General features: G+C 36.2%; 1 long non-coding RNA gene across 1 annotated transcript in view; it reads right to left on the minus strand.

Annotated features, from left to right (window-relative positions):
* Window positions 1–17,009, minus strand: part of LOC140532903 (uncharacterized) — a 240,907-nt gene extending 223,898 nt beyond the window's left edge. Inside the window, exons 1-4 of the long non-coding RNA XR_011976731.1 lie at window positions 16,661–17,009; window positions 15,067–15,189; window positions 14,255–14,380; window positions 6,333–6,453 (exon numbers count right to left, since the gene is read on the minus strand). This is a non-coding gene — a long non-coding RNA (uncharacterized lncRNA). The remainder of the gene's footprint in view (window positions 1–6,332; window positions 6,454–14,254; window positions 14,381–15,066; window positions 15,190–16,660) is intronic.
* Window positions 17,010–17,569: the final 560 nt, after the last annotated feature.

Genomic DNA, 17,569 nt, shown 5'->3' on the forward strand with positions numbered 1-17,569 from the left:
TGAGTACTACAAGTTGAAATAAACTTTTATGTTTTACAGAGAAAATAGATAAAAAATTCTTAAGAATGAATAATAAAATAAAGAACTAAGAAAGGACTTTCTTAATGTATAAACAAATATAAAAAAACATAAAAGGACTGAAAATAAAAATACATGAACTTTAATTAAGGATCATGAGCAACTGAGGACATTAGGCAAAGTTTGAAAAGTGACAAATACATCCTTCTTCACTAAAAGGCCATTAAACACATCATGTTATTTTAATGCCTGCCACTGACTGTATATTGCTTGGTTTTGAGATGAGTCTTCCTCCCTTGTCCAAGTTGGAAGTGAAGCAGCCACTTATGGAGTGATTGTACCACTAACAGGTAAACATAAAAGATGAGGAACTTTTACCTGCTCTGTTTCTGACTTGAGGTAGTTTTCACTTCCTCAGGAAACCCATTGGTTCCATGTCCCTGTGGGTTCACCATACTGATACTACACCTGGTACAGACACCCCATCATTTTAACTGACTGAATCTTAGTATCCCTTGCTTAACCAATGCACCTGCTTCAGCATCCTAGGCAGCAGAGATTATAGGTATGTGCCACCAGACTCAGCAACTACCAGAAGTCATACACTTTTCATAGCTCATGAACTTCATATTACAAGACAAAGATGCATAAGTTTTTATACCCTGGCATCAAAATAAGTTGATGTAAAGAAAGTTCAGTAACATAAATTGTTTATACATCTATGGCATCTAGTGATATGGCTGCTTGCCTTGTTCTAACTCTAGTTCTGGTTCTGATATTAAATTTATTCTTTTTAATTGCTTTAACATCCTTTACACATGGGCTGTACTAGCATAGGACATCACTAGTTGTCAAACTGTTAACAGAGGATGTGTGAGATAACCTTGACCCCAAATTTCATCATCATATGTCTATCCTAAAGATGTACTTCTATGAGCTTAGCTAGGTTGATCCTCAGATGGCAGGTAATATATACCTAATCACTCAAAACCCTGCTAACTTGGTAGAACAGGCAAAAACTTGCTTTCTACATGCTCTCATCATGATGAGGATCTCTGCTAAGCCCCTACATTTTGAATATAGAAGGTGTAGTTTGTGCAGCAACCACACCTGGGTAAAACCATCTAAGCAGATGGGCTAGACCAGGTTGAGAGCAACTGACAGACCACAAACAATTGATGAGTTAGGCAAATGTCTACTCCAAACATGTGGACTTAGCTGGTGAAAAAGGTGGACGAAAACAATTTGTTCCAACAGCCATGTGCTGTGGAGTGCATAGAGCTTGGTCAGAAATGTAAGGCACCAGTCATCCATCAAAATAGGGTATCACCAGTCTTTCTGTCTTTTGTGTTGCTATTGGACATTGATGACTGGAGGAAAGAGTGAGACTGATGACTGTGCAACTATGCCTCAATCAAATCCAATTCACAAATAAGTCAAGATATCACACTGTAATGTTATTGGTCCTCTTCAAAAAATGAAGATGGAACAACAATATTTTGAATTTTTTTCATTGCATATTTGATAGTGCTACATCAATTTAAAAATTTGTTCTTTCGTTTGTATGGATAAGTGTTATGTCCAGGCATTTCTGTGCAAAAATACTGCACACGATCATGGCTTCAGTATTTCCTACAGGTTAAGATGTCTAGGATATTTTTAGGTCTGTATTTGTACTATGGGGATTTGCAATCTGTCAGTCTGTGAAAGATATTGAGCATCTGATGTGTAATTCTAGCCACTAACTCATTTCTAGCTAGGAATTCAATATGTATTGAATTTTTGCACCCAACAGGAATATGTGACAGTTTTAGCTTTTCTTTACCTAATCTAAATTATTAACTTAGTCAGGAGTCCTTAAGGCAATGATCTGGACCTGAAGTACATTCATAAACCCCTGTCATTTACACAAAGAAATAAAAAATGTGGATGGATACAAATATAGATAACTACATGTATATGTATATAACTCTATATACATACATATATACACATATACACATCACAAATGTAGATATATCTTTGTATATACATAAATAGAGTTTGTATACATATGTAATCTATATATATGTACATAGACATGTATGTGTATGCATGTGTGTCTATACACACCACACACAAATAATTGCACAGTAGGTGAATACAAAGTAATTTCAGAAGGGAGGCACTAACACCTGGAGAATCAAGAACAACTTTGGGCAGTTGCTAACCTAGTTGGAAACATTCATCTTAGTTGGCTGTTGTTAAGTTTAAAATAAAAACAAAAACAAAAACAAAATAAAATGACAGACTAAGTGAAAGAACTCATACAACTCGAAGGGAAACTAACCAAGGATTGAGGTGACTGACAATTTGCCATGCTATGCTTGAAAAGAAGAGCATTCCTTTATCGTGGACTGTCATATGTTGACCATGTGCCCTGGAAGGGGCATCACTGTCAGATCTGATACACATAGAGTGGTCAGGAGGGACTGAGGCAGAGATAAAAGGCAGAGAATCTGCTGATCAATTTGCTATGTGGTACGAGAGAGAGGAGTCACCTATGACTGAAATTAATAGATGACAGAAAAGAAAATGAAGAAAGTGATGCCTTTACTGAGAAGTTAGCTGCTTATGGCCAACAGAATATTTGCAGGTTAGTGTCTCAGGAAGTTATTATTGATTGTTAGCATGTGGATCCCAATTCATCTAGAAGAAAATTCAACAGATCTAAATCAAGTTAGCACAGAAATGAAAAGGGAACAAACTGTTTTCCTGTTTACTACTTAGAAATAAGTAGGTTTCCTTGAGTAATTTGTTTTTATCATGGGTAGAGTGCTGGACTTCTCACTCAGATCCTCACTGATTGACCTTGGGCAGGTCATTTAATCTTTTTTGAGCCTCAATATCCCTCGATGAAAGAAATGCTAATTAATTAATGCCCAAGAACTATTTCACAGGATTGCTGTAGGGAACAAATGTGATAACCCACATTAAGCATTTTGCAGACCAAAATGTGTGTCAGCTATTTTCTTCTTTTCATTGAAGCTAAAATAATGGCATTTTTGTGTTGTCCCATTGAGATTATTTTGTGAAACAATAGTTTGGACAATCACACAGCTGTTCCAATTTTCTATTTTACCCTGTTTTATTGTTTTATCCAATTACCATTTTCCTTCTTTTTTTGCAACTATTATTTTTTTCTATGTAATTATTGCTTATGCTACCCAATTATTTTGGTCATTTCCTTTGTTTCCTTTTTTGTTTTTTCCTTGTATGCCATTCTTAAATGACTAACTTTTTGACTCCCTTGTGCATTTTCTCATTATCTTCCCAGCTACCTGTTTTCTCTACTTTCAATTTTTTTCCTAAAATTTATTTATTCTATTTAGTTGCTTTTTCCTGTCTTTTATTTATTTATTTATTTGTAAAATGATTCCCACTCAGAAATGTCCTACTTAAAAAAGACAATGGGGAAAAAATCCAGCTCAGACCTCTGATATTAAACCCTGTGCTATACGCCAAGGCTGTGTACTGATAGAATACTTATCTTCAAAGGAAAGTGTCCTTCTTCTTGTGAGTTATATTAAAATAATTTATAAAAACAATAATACCAAAACAGAGTATTTTTCAGTCTCTGTCATTAATGTTAGGAAAGGAGCATAGAGAGTGATGAAATAGACCACTAATCAAGGTCCATTTATATTTGGGTTAAGATAACTTCTTTTGATATTATGCATCTGAAATCTACCCAATTTTCTTTTCTTCTCACCATCACATGCATCATCACAAATTTGTTAACGTCCTTTGTCAAATGCAGCGTGCCATTGCCCTTGCAATGCACTCTGACTTCCCTGCATGTTAAAATCATTCTCTTCTTTCAGAGACCAAACCTGAGTGCTGTTGCTCCAACAGTATGTATACTTATTGAGGGCAAAAGTTATTTAATTCTTTGTTCTACAGCATAGCATGGTGTATGCACAAAGTATACTCTTAATAAAAGCTAGCTGACTTATTTATTGTTCTTCCTGATGAAGCGTTCTTCAATCCTCACAGGTGGTTCATATTTTCTGGATCACTTTTTCTCCTTCTAATTTCTGCTTTTCATCTTTTTAGTTTGCTTTTATACGCAAATAGATTGTAAGCTCCTTGATAGTGACTTTTCTTTTATCTCTTTTATCTCTGTGTGGTGGACATCTGTCAAAACATCTTTCACTGAGTATACCAGTTGAATTGAAATACTTTTTACCCTATGAATATTGATTAGTTATCTCTGTTATTGCCATAATTCTTTCACTCCACTCTTTAAAAATGTCAGTATCTACATATCTGTATCTATGTATGTGTGTTTATCTATATCTATCTAATATCTATCGTATCTGAGATACATAGATATCTCCCCCTTCCTTGGTCCAGCAACAGAATATTCTCAAACTTTCATTTATGTGTAAGTTGGAAAGCAAGAAAAAGGAAAAATGAGCAGTTGTAATTTTATTTCCTTATGCACTGGCCAAACTGAATGGAAACTCAAACACATTTCAGTGCATCTACCCTGAAACTGATTCTGTCACATCTTGTGTATTCAACAAATGATCAGAAGATGAATGCATCAAGGATGGTTTATGCATAAAGAGCTCATGAGATGACTAGTAGTTCTTTCCTCAATGAACATATTGGAAAACAATCTCTTTGTTCATGGTTATGCCTATTGTTCCAAAAATGTGTCTCTATTGGAGGTCCTTTAGCGGATTCGTGTGCCTAAGAGACCAAACAAGTCACCCTATGACAAAGACATGGGTCAAAATGCTTTGACAGCTATATTCCATTATTAGAAATTACCTCTGAGGATATAATTCTTGTTCTGATTCTACCCATTAATCAATTGTATGACTTTGAGAAAGTTGGTTTTTTTTAATTTTTTTCTGGCTAAAGTTTTCCTCATCTGCAAGGTAGAATTAGAAAAAAGGTGGGTCCCATTGTTTCTAAGGATCTTTAGAATAGTGTAGGGCAGTTAGGTGGCACAGTGGATAGAGTGCTGGACCTGGAATCAGAATGAACTGAGTTCAAATCCAGGCTCAAACAGTTAGTACCTTTGTGACCCTGGGCAAGTCACTTAATCTTGTTTACCTCAGTTTTCTCATCTTTTAAATAAGCTGGAGAAGGAAATTTCATACCACTCTGGAATAAAATTTTCTTTGCCAAGAAAACCCCAAAAGAACTCATAAAGAATTGGACACAATTAAAAAATGATAACACAACAAGAACCAAAAGTGACTTGATGAATAGAATACCAGGCTTCCTGAGTTCAAATCCAACCTCAAACACTTACTAGCTTTGTGATCCTAGGAAAGTCATTTAACTCTGTTTGCCTCAGTTCCTCATCCACAAAGTGAGCTAGAGAAGGAAATGAGCAAACCACTCAAGTATCTTTGCCAACAAAACCCCTAAATTGGGCCACAAAGAGTTAGACATGACTGAAACAACTGAACAACAACAATATGACTGAGGCTATATGTGAACTTCCATGTACCCATTCACTCTTCAAAATTTTATATGAATTTTACAGTGCTTGCTAGTACAGGATAACTACCTTATTTTTAGACATGTAACTTTTATTAATGGAGTATTTTAATTATGATAATTATCAAAATTTTATTGGAGAGTATTGGACCTTATTATTGTTGGACCTCTTCTCCCACTTTATTGGGCTATTTCTTTTTTTTTTCCTAGAAAACATGATTTTTTTTTTCATTTACTTCCAGGCTTTAAGGTATTTGCATTGGATTTTGTGTGTGTATGTGTGTGGGGTCTTTAGTGGAATATTTATCTACTTCATAGTATTTCTATAATCCCCAAAACAGATTGACTTATATACCTATAAAGTTTAGACTTACTTCTTTTGTCATTTCTGATAAGAGAAAATACACTTTTCTATTCTCCTGACAACCATGATATTCTTTAAAATTATTCAGAAACAATTATGAAGACTTCTTTGAATAAAACATCCAGTCCCCTAAGAAGGATGTCATCTGGAAAAGTTTTTATGCAGATGTTCTATAATATTCACATATATATTTTTGGCCATTAGATAGTCTTTTCCTAGATAGGACTTTTCCATATCCTAATATTTCTCATTTTTTAAAAAAGTTCCATAATGTAACTATTAGTCATTTAACATTGCTCTTTTACTAATAGGTTAAGTATGATTTTTTCTTTCACATCTAATTGTCCCTATGCTGTTTTTGTCACTAGTGACACAGTTAAACTATCACCTCTGACAAATCTCTGGTGTTAAATATATATGTTAAGAAGTTATTAACCAAAATAATAACTACCGTAATTATATCTTCATCAGGAAGTTTTCCATCTACTTTTTCTTTGTCAGTTTTAATTAAATATCCAAATAGCCCCTTCCTATTCCTCCTCTTCTCTTTCGCATTTCTCCATTTTTCTCTCCTAGAAAGGAAGATGAATGGCACTATTAGCACAGTTTCATTACTTTGTGATTACTTTGCACTTGTCTAGTTCCTCGCATGATGCTCTGAAAGTATTAAAAGTACACAAGGAATATGAATTACTTTACAAATACAAATTAATTCCCATAACACCTTGTGAAATACAGTATGATTATTCTCTTATTATCGTTCAATAATACTCAGCTTTAACTCCCATAATAGGAAATATAGCTCATGATTCCTACTGTCTAGAAGGAGATCACAGTTGGCTGGATACACATCTCGATTATTAGTTCTTAGCAAACTTCTCTCAAGTGTACTGTTTAGATGTTGTAAATGTCTACATCTTGAGTACGGGTGAAATTGAACAAAGTGATTTTACAAAAGTTGCTTTGCAATCAATAAAACAACAAAGTTTAAAACTGTCTGTGAGAACCAGGAAGGAATTTGGAGATCACTACTACCAAATTCTATCATGGACTCCACCTTATTCCAAAGAAGGCACCAATGCTTGTTGAGGTCAGGAGAACATCGCAACAGCAAAAAACCCAAAATCTCTGGGTTTGGGGGTCAAATCCCCCCCACCCCCAACAGCTGCCAACTCCTACCTTCTGCCCAACCTTCTTCTGGAAATCCCTATATCTAGGTTCTCCTATGCCTGAAACCTGTGAAGCTCTAAACATCTCTCTTCCTAGCCATTTGGTTGACTCCTAGCTATAATATCAGAGGTATGAAACCAAAAAGATATTCCTGAGAGCCCAAGATCTCTTATAAGATTCCTTATAAATCACATGACTTTCTTTAGCTTCCCAGAATCATTCTGATGCCTGCAGTGAAGGCACAATTGTACAGATTGAGCTGATGAGACAAATGTTGGTGTGATAAAAGGCCAAGCTCTAAAAGTAATCTCTCTGAAAGTCCCTGTGGAGTTTCCTCTGCTGATCACCACTGAGCCTAACATTCTCTGGTGAGGTCAGTGGCTGTGTCCTTTTTCTGTTCTTCCCCAGTCAATCTCAACATGTCATTCCCATGACATGGGGAAGAGGATGGCTGGGCTGTTGTTATTTTGTGAATTATTGCCTCAGAGAGGCACAATGGTTCCTCTCTAGCAGCTTTCCCTTACTCTCTTTCTTTCCCTTGTTATTCCCTTAGAAGGCTCCCACTAAACATGCCAAATTAAAGGGTATATTGTTTTCAGCACTGACTGGATCATCTGAAAATCCTCTTCAATTCTCAGAAAAATAACCCAGTAATGTAGGACAAATGCCTTACCTGCTGAAAGTTCATGACTGACAGCATTTATTTAATAGACATGGAGAGTAGAAAAACCCCTCAACAAACATTGAAGCAACAGGTGTGAGTATAGGTTACTACCCACCAAGCTTGACTGAGAGGATAGCTATAAAAATTAAGAGGAAGGGGTACATTTCTCCAACTGAATCCAGCAAACAATGAATTTGTCATGAAAGAAGAAGGCAGTAGAACTTTCTCAAAGACTGGATTTGAATTCAGAAGGACCGAAAACTATCCAATGACTACTCTGAGGATTCTGACTGATGAAGACCTTTAATATGGTGTCTCGCCTCACACTGTTGGAATGTTTATGGAAGGATTTTAGCCATACTTGGCTTTGAGTTGACTGTAGGTCATCCAAGGTAACACTCTGAGTGTTATTTTGATGTTGAACCAACAAAACAAATTGACATATGGTTTTATTTGTATCTTAACTGATCCTGGTACTCCCTACTCATGAATCTTCAGTGGCTCCTCATTACCTTGATAAAATACAAACTTTTCAGTATCTGGTTCCAGGGTGCCTTTCTGGATTTATTTAAACTATTTTTCTGAGCATACTCTCCAGGCCTAAAAACTGATGTGCTTGCTGTTTTAAAACCTGTCAGTCCATCTCTCAACTTTCTGCCCTAGCAGAAGCTGTAACTAAGACTCATATCACTTTTCACTCTCAGAATTCTTGGATTCATAAGTGTTACCTAAGGTACGTTAGTTTCTAGGTAACTAATGGAATCTTTTCCTGATCATCTGAATTGTCAATGCTTTCTCTACTACTCCTACTTCTACTACTACCACTGCCACTACTACTGCTATTACTTGACATTTATAAAGCAGTTTAAGGTTTACATGTACTTCAAATGTTTAAATGTATTTTACATACTCTCTCATCTGATTCTCATAAAATCGTGTGAGGGACAAGCTAGCCATTTTACAGATGACAAAACTGAGGTTGAGAGAGGTTTGAAGACTTACTCAGGGTTACACAGCTAGTAAATATTTGAGGTAGCATTTCATCTCAACTCCTCTCGATGCCAAGTCCAATACTGTATAAATTGTTCTAACGAGGTGTCTGTGAAAATGTTGAACCTCCTTCTTGGCTCTTGGAAGCAGATAAGCTATTTAGGACAAAACAGGCATTATTGTGTGTTTGTGTGTGTATGTGTGGGGGTGTCTTTGTGTCTTGAGTACTTAGTCCACTCTTTTTTTTTTTTGCACTTAATAGCTTCTCAATAAAATTTCGTTGAATTCTTGGAATTACCTAGTATAATATCAATATTTTAAGGAAACTCAAGGAAGAAGGCTGAAGTTTCTATAATCCAAAAATTTAAAAGAAAAAAATCTGTGAAGGGGCAATAGCAAACTTAAAGACTACATTTTAAATCAATAAATTAACATGTATTTTTAAAAAGCTATTGTGTGCCAAGCATTGTGCTGTGCATTAAGAAAACCAATAGAAAAAAATGAAATCATCCCTAAGTGCAAGTAGGTGAAAAAATGATTAGGGTGGGGGGAGGTAGAGGAAAAAGAAAAGGAGGAGGGGAAGGAGGACAAGAAAATCCAATAGTTTTCCAATAGTTAAGTGATCAATAGACATAAATAAATAGATTTCAAAATAAGATTAGCAAACTATTAACAATCATATAAAAGAATGTTTCAAACCACTAATAATAAGTAAATTGCTAACAAAAAACCCTGAAAGTTTCTCCTCACGCACATTAAATAAGCAAAGATGACAAAGGACAGATGCCATCAATGTTGGAGGGGTTCTGGGAAGATAGGCTTACTACTACACTGAAAATGGAGCTGTGAATCAGTAAAATCATTAAAAATGGAATTATGCATATAGCAATTTCATTAATAAGATTATATTTCCAGGGGCATTTAGGTGGTACAGTAGATAGAGTGTACTGCTGGACCTGGAGTAAGGAAGACCTGAGTTTGAATCTGACATCAGATACTCACTAGTTGTTTGACCCCAGGAAAGTCAGTTAACCCTGTTTGCCTCAATTTATCATTTGTAAAATGAGTTGGAGAAGGAAATGGCAAACCACTCCAGTATCTTTGCCAAGAAAACCTCAAAGGCATAATGAACAGTTGGAGGACACGACTGAAAAAAATGACTGATCAACACACCTCAAGGAGTTCATTGATAATAAAAAGTCCCCATGTGCACAAAATATTTGTAGCAGCACCTTTTGTAATAGAAAAATAATTAGAAATAAAATAGAATCCAATTATTGAGGAAAGGCTAACCAAATTGTGGTTCATGGAGGTAACTGAGTATTGCTTTACTCTAAGAAATGACAAATGTGATGAATACAGAGAATCGTGGAAAATTATACAGCAATTGTTGCAAAGTAAAATAATCAGAGTCTAGAAAACAAAATATACACTGATCACAATAATGTAAATGGAAAGACAAACACATCCCAAAACAGACTCTTGCAAAATTACCAAAAATAAGGAGAGTTCAAATTATAAGGCTCAAAACCTCTTTGAAGATGTGGAAGATTTAAAGTATTGCACCTTGCACATACTTTCAGACTTTTAAAAATTATTAATCAATTATACTCCTCCCTTTCTTTGTCTTTTTTGAAATTAAAAACAAGTTCATTAGGGAAATTTATCTGGAAATGGAGGGGGTAGAGATAATGGAAGGAAAAGTACTGATATTAAAGAATAAGACATCAACAAAAACTGATTTAAAAAAAAAAAAATTCAACTTTGAATTGCCCATCTTAAAAAAGTGTTTGTCTTCAGTGAATTTGTATTTTTTATGGGAATTAAGACATATTCACAGTAAACATATTATTCTAAGGATATTAGTCTAAGTTTGACTGGAACACAGAGTAGATCAATCAATTATTAAGCACATAACGTGTACCAGGAAATAATGTGTACTGGAAATACCTGGGAGAGAGTTATATGAAATAAGGCTAAATAGTGCTGCATTGTATTAGGGACTCGAATCTCCCAGTAATGGAGTCTGAATTTGGCTTGGAAGGCAACAGTTAGACAATTAAGGAATTCAGACCAGATCTATTAGTAAATAAGAAGGCTAATTATAAACATAAAAGACATTGAGGAGAGTGGTCAATAGGTGAGTAAAAAGACCCACTTGGAAACTCTTATAATAATTCTGGTAGACAGAAGCAAGGACCCATACTAGAGCACTATATATGAGTACAATAATGAATGGAGATTGAGTAAAAATGCAAAAGAAAAGTAAAACTTTCGCTCTACATTTCCTGAACTATGATACTTGAATGGCATCCAGGTTGAGATGTCCTGACTTAACAATGATTGTCAGATTTTGACAAGGTTAACGATTAGCAGCCAGAGTTTTCCTAGTATTTGTCTTCTATGCTAAATTGTCAAAATAAGGTATTTTTAATCTCTTATTTGGAAATGTTATTACTTCTAACTTTGCCAGTAATGAACCTTTGTCTGGACTAATGACGTGATCTTAAGGAGAAATGACAGCTAATCACCTTACCAAATACAGTGAAGTGGAACCAAAAAGTGGAAGATGTTAGCTATAAAGAAATAGTGAAAATGTGAACTTTCGTTTAAAGAAACAATCAAAAAATCTGGAATCGGTAGCAGATTTGGAAAGAAACTGTGTCAAACTTCATCATTTTAAGGAACATTATTTCCATTGATCAACTCTTCCTTGTAGATGTGTTCTTTCACTTTTCTTACTTCTCCCTCAGATAACAAGGGAATAAATTTTCATCGTGAATATTTCATGGGGATCTGACTTTTCTTTGGGGCTTTGACCTATTTTTTCCTCTCACTGATTCATAGCTTGTGTTAGTGGTAAAGTATGTCAGGGCTTGGGGAGATAATACATGAAATCCATTTCTTTACCCCTCCTACCCTTTTGGCAGTTTGACAAAATTAGTACAATTTTTCAGCTGCCTTCCATCTCTAGAGATACGCAGTATCTTCCATTGTTTCTTCCAAATACAATTGCAATTGCAACAGAAAGAACTGGTCTGCCGTGGTTATGATAAACAAAGAGACAGTATAAACAACAGTATAGAGAGCCTTTATCATGGCGCCTCTGAGCATCAGACCAGACTATACTGTCATCACATTTAATGGAAGAATTAGACAGTCCAACAGCTCAATAATGGTTCATTGTTCTTCCACAATATAGAAAACGAGCAGAAATTCAAGGGCCTAGCAGAGAAATTTTAAAAGGAATCACGTGAAGTTTCTGTAGGGAAAGAGATCCACACCAATGGAGGTCAAAGAAAATCTGTAAAGTGCTTAAAATGTAGGGATAAATGCCTTGCTTACCATTTAGCCCATATGTCATGTTAGGTCCACAAGACTTTTATACCCTTTAGTAGCATACATGTATCCCTATAGGAGACCAACTGTGAAGTGGTTATTGTAGTGTGGTTTTGTCACAGGAGCTTAGCAACGAGATAGAAATAACAGCTGTATATTTTCTAGAGAAGTTTGCTTAGGAAGGCAGTTACCATGGAAACGACTGGCAGTTGGGATTTGATTCAACCGTGTATAAAACTGATGAGTTTACTTTGTCTCCCTTATTTTTCACGCATGCAAAACTTTGGAAAAGCAGTAGTATTTCTGCAATTTGCATGTGGATAGAGTTACTCTAAAAAACAAAACAAAGGAAAAAAAACACCAAAATATTTAGCTCAGCAATGAAATGGAAATGACTTTCCTGACAAGCCTTACTGCCAGTGAATCATGTAGATTCACCAAAGACTACCCAAAGAAATATAGTGTAAATTAACTATAGTTGAAAACAGCTTTGGCGGTCTGATCTCTGTACTGTAGCTCTTACTTGGGAAGGATATGAGTCATAATAAATTATAAGGCCCATTCAGAGTTTTACTTAAAATAGTTGCAGCTGGGAGATGTAACGTTCTCATGAATGAGCAAAAAGGAACTGAATTATCCTCCATCGGGAAGTCTCTCAACGAAAAAAATCTGGTAAACAGGCCTGAGGAGAGAGAAAGAGAGGAGAGAAAAAAAAAAGGAAACAGATGCTGACTGATAGGAATGTGCCTGTTCTGATGGGGGAATACCAGCATCTGTGTACAGTGACTTAGATGAGAATTCACTCACTAGCTTCTTCATTGCTTGTGGCACTGGAATACTGAACAGGCAGGACCTGATCAAAAGGAAGACTGCCATTTCTTTCTTCTTCTATATCTTTAAGAATTTCTGAGTAATAAAAGCAGTGTTCTTGTAGTCCAGCTTCAATCATTCAAAAGCAACAGGATTTATAAAAGGTTAAGGTATTTGTAGTGGTAAAAAAAAAATAAAAGGTAAATGATGATCTTACAAAGTGAAAGAAACTCATCTGAACAACAGACAGATGTCAGCTTTGGCTCCCCTCCACAGACATCACCTAGTATCACCTTCTCCTACTCTGAGGCAGGATCTTAGAGAGAATCTTAGGGCAAGAATGATTTGGAGCACCTCTATACTGCAGTCTTCTGCTGTGTTCTGTGGGCTTTCAGGAGAACCATCGGAGGCTCATTTCTGTTAAATGTCTAATCTGGGAAAAGAGCCGAGGCAAAGAAGAAAAGACAAAAGTCTTGGGAATTATAGAGTTGTGTAAGGACCAAAGAGGAAATGAGCCAGGCTTGGTACCTATAATTTTGTAAAAGCAAAACAACAACATGCAAAATGTTGACAAACACTTTAATTCTACTTATAAGGCTTGATTCTTGGCTTTGAACTTGGCAGATGTTCTATGACTTTTACTTCTACTCAGGGACAAAACTAACGACAACTTGGCCCAACTCAAAGTAAGTGTGTGTATGTATGTGTGTGTGTGTGTGTGTGTGTGTGTGAGAGAGAGAGAGAGAGAGAGAGAGAGAGAGAGAGAGAGAGAGAGAGAGAGAGAGAGAGAGAGAAGGGAGGAGGGAGAGGAAGGGAGAGAGAGAAAGTAACATTCAGGGAACTTTCCTACCACAGATTCAGGTGTACTTGGAAGGGTGGTCTGTAAACTAATAAGTTCTAGTGCTTCCTTGTCCTTGTGAGTTTGGTGTTGGAATTCACGGATCTAGAAGAGGGTTTTCATGGGTATGAGACCCTAGGGGTTTTGGTTGTGGGCATTTTGGTTATCATGCCTTGTGCCTCTGGAGTCATCATGAAGATGAAGAGCATGCCCTAAAGATATCCTTGCCATGGTACAAATCTCCATTTTCCTCATGCTAATGATGGCTCTGTTTCTACTCTAGTAAAAGTTTCCTTTTCAGTCAGGCTCATATGAGCCTGAAATAGAAGACAGCTGAGGGATGCTAATATTCCTTCATCTTCCTATTTATTATTTATTTATTAATAAGAGGTAGCCATATGCCCTGTATGTGGGAAGGCATACATTTCCTTAGTGTTTACATATATCAGACACTATGCTAAGCTCTGAGGATAGAAGTATAAACAAAATAAAGACAGTCTCTGTCCTCAAGAAGCTTACATTCTAATGGAGTAAGACAGCACATACAAAAGAACATACTTACCCAGAGTCGTTTTTAAAGCCCAAATCTTGTAGGAGAATACAAACACTTATTGAGCTGGGTTGTGTGTTTTATGGAGGAATGTTGACATTATTTTCCCCTGGTTTGAGGACTGAGATCTAACAGGAACTGGGATAAAGAATAGATATACATAAATATATTTGCTTCATATCCTCAGGATTTGATGGAGGATAGGAAGAGATCTATTTTCTCACCAATGAACTAGAAAAATCTGCCTTCTGTCCCTGAATGAATGAGATAATTCTGAGTTATAAGACAAAGTACTGGAATGTTCTGCAACATCTCACAGCTCGTAAGAGACAGAATTCAATACATTCATCCCTTCGTTCATTCAAGGAACATTTGTTAAATGTCTCTATTGACTTTCATGCATCTCTCACTCCCCTAGCTCACACTGAAAGCTTCATGGTTTACAGTTTTAATATCAGCTTAGTGTCTACTCAAACACAGCTAATTGGAAGTGTTGGAAATCACTACAAATTCATAGAATCAATCATCAAGCCTAAAGTTAGTGAAACATTGCTATCTGTTTGAGGCCTGTGACCTTTGGCATTTCTACAACTTAAATGGGGCTTAAACTTAAATTCAGTGTTCTGACCAATGGAAAAAAATGTGATTGTTTAGGGAGGAGAGAGAGAGAGATGAAGGGAGGGAAGAAGGAAGGGAGAGAGGAAGAGAAAGGTAATTGAGTAATTTAATATGATGCTTCTCATGTCTGGAAGGCTTTATGGAGAATCTGGTAACCAGCTGTTCATCAACTTTACTAAGTATAGAATGAGAGGAAATGTATTCACCTTGGGGCAAAAAGGACACTAGCTAGAAGACAAGACAAAGAAAGGTGTCCGGATGTTATGGATCTTGAGTCACTGGATCGTGCCAAGAATGAGGTAGTAAAATTTCTGTCTCTGGAGATGATTCTGGAAAAGAGCCACAAACACATGCAATTATTAATAAGGGTACGTTTTTGTTGTATTAAAGAACGTGAAACAAAATAGATCCCTAATGACTAAGGAAAGGCTAAAAAAACTATAGGGTATGAACATGAAGGAATATTACTGTGCTATAAGAAACGACAAATATGATGAATGCAGAGAAGGATGGAAATATATATATACATATATGTATAAATATATACATGTATGTGTATATGTATATGTATATATATAAGCTGATGCAAAGTGATGCAAACAAAGTCAGGTAAATGACACACAATGACTACAATGATGTAAATGGAAAGAACTATAATTATATAACAAGTTAAATTGAAAATAACATACTAAAATTATAAAACTCAGTTCTCCTGGGGGCAGAACCAAGATGGCAGAACAGTGAAGCACTCAACTGAGTTCTCCCAACATTCCCTTCCAATGTTTAAAATAATGAAATTGAACTCTGACCTTGAAGATCCAATAAAAAGTTAAAGTGAGACAGTCTTCCTGCCCAAGAAAACTTGGTTGAACCATTCTGGAGAGCAATTCAGAATTACCTTCAAAGGGTTATACAACTGATCATACATTTTGACCTAGAGATATAACTACTGTGATGTAAAGGCATTAAAGAAAATGGAAAAAAGGAAATATTTGTACAAAAATATTTGTAGCAGCTCTTTTATATAGCTAATAAATGGAAATTGAGGAAATGGAGAATGGCTAAATGAGTATATGATTGTGATGGCATACTACTCTGCTATAAGAAATGACAAGCAGAATGATTTCAGATAAGCCTTGGAAGACTTAGATGAACTTGTATAAAGTGAAGTGAGCAGAACAAGAAGAACCTTTTGCAGAGTGACAAAAGTATTGAAAGGATGATGAACTATAAAAGATTTAGCTATTCTAATCAGGACAAATACAAGACAATTTCTTTTTTTTTAAATTTATATATATATGTGTGTATATATACACATATTTTTTTTTCAGTGTTCCACAATCAGTACCATAAAACCTAGATTTTTTCTTTCCCTCTCTCTCCCTCTCTCCCCTCCACTTCCTCCTCCCTCCCCAAGACAGCATATAATTTTATATAGGTTCTACACATACGCTCCTATTAAATGCATTTTTACCTTAATCATGTTGTATAGAAGAATTAAAATGAATGGGAGAAATCAAATAACAAACCAAAATGTAATACAAAAGCGAATGGTCTGTTACAATCTGCAATTTAAATCCATAGCTCTTTCTCTGGATGTGGAAAGCATTTTGCCTTAAAAGAACATTGGGAATTTTTTAAGTCCTTGCATGGCAATGAAGTTCTAAGTCTACCAGAAAAAGACCTTGCACACTGTGGGAAATATTTTATGGTTCTTTCAAAATCAGCAAGAGGAGAGGGACAGAGCATGTACTGATCACTCGGCCATTTTGGTCCTGGAAGTTCAAGTAGGTGACTTACAGACATTTGATCTGCGTTCTGAAAGTCTCAGGCACAACTGCTGCAGAGATTCCTGGGTCTTGGTCTGTGGCTCTCACTCACTTGGCTCTGGTTCTGCTTGATTCTCACCCTGAGCTGCTATTCCACCATGCTGCTGCTTTCTCAGATCGCCCAGGCCTTTCCTGTTTGGCTGTGCCACGGCAGGGATGCTGTGCTGTGTGCTGTATGCTCCTCCACCTTCGTGGAATGTTGAGTTCCAAAAGATCTCATGCCTGCATGAGATCTTTTTTCCGGGCACAAATGAATGAGGCACGAGCAAAGATGGTATGCACTCCATTTATTCTCAGCTAGCTCAGCGTATATATAAGCAATCTACTTCCATTCATGCAAGAAGTTTGTAAACACAGTGTGCTGAGTTTACGTGCTTGGCTGTTGTTGCTCTTGCTCAAGATAATTGTGAAGGTTGGTTATTGCATAAGGGTGGTCCATCATGTAAGTCATGCAAGGACATGATGTCTCAAGAGATTTCTCCCAAGGGCACCATGACCTTGATAAGCTGAGAGTTCCAAACACTTCATAGTGGAACAGATTCTTCTCATCAATCTTCCAGTCTATCCTGGGCTGTGAAACTGCCACAGTCTGTCTCCTTTTGGATTCTGCATGGTCAAAATTTGGTCAGATTCTCTTTTTAGAGGTATCTGAGGGAGTTTGTCTACGAGTTTAGGTGAGTAGTTGCTCTCACTCAGCCATCTTGGCTCAGCCCCCCTAATCCAAGACAATTTCAAAGAACTCATGATGAAAAATGCTATCTTCCTCCAGAGATAAAACTGATGAATCCTGGGTGCAGATTGATTTTTAATTTCTTTATTTTTATTGTTTTATGTTGTGATTTTATTTTTGTTACATGGCTAATATAGAAATATTTTTTGC

The sequence above is a fragment of the Notamacropus eugenii genome, chromosome 3 (assembly GCF_028372415.1).
Source record: "Notamacropus eugenii isolate mMacEug1 chromosome 3, mMacEug1.pri_v2, whole genome shotgun sequence".
NCBI classification, from domain to species: Eukaryota; Metazoa; Chordata; class Mammalia; order Diprotodontia; family Macropodidae; genus Notamacropus; species Notamacropus eugenii.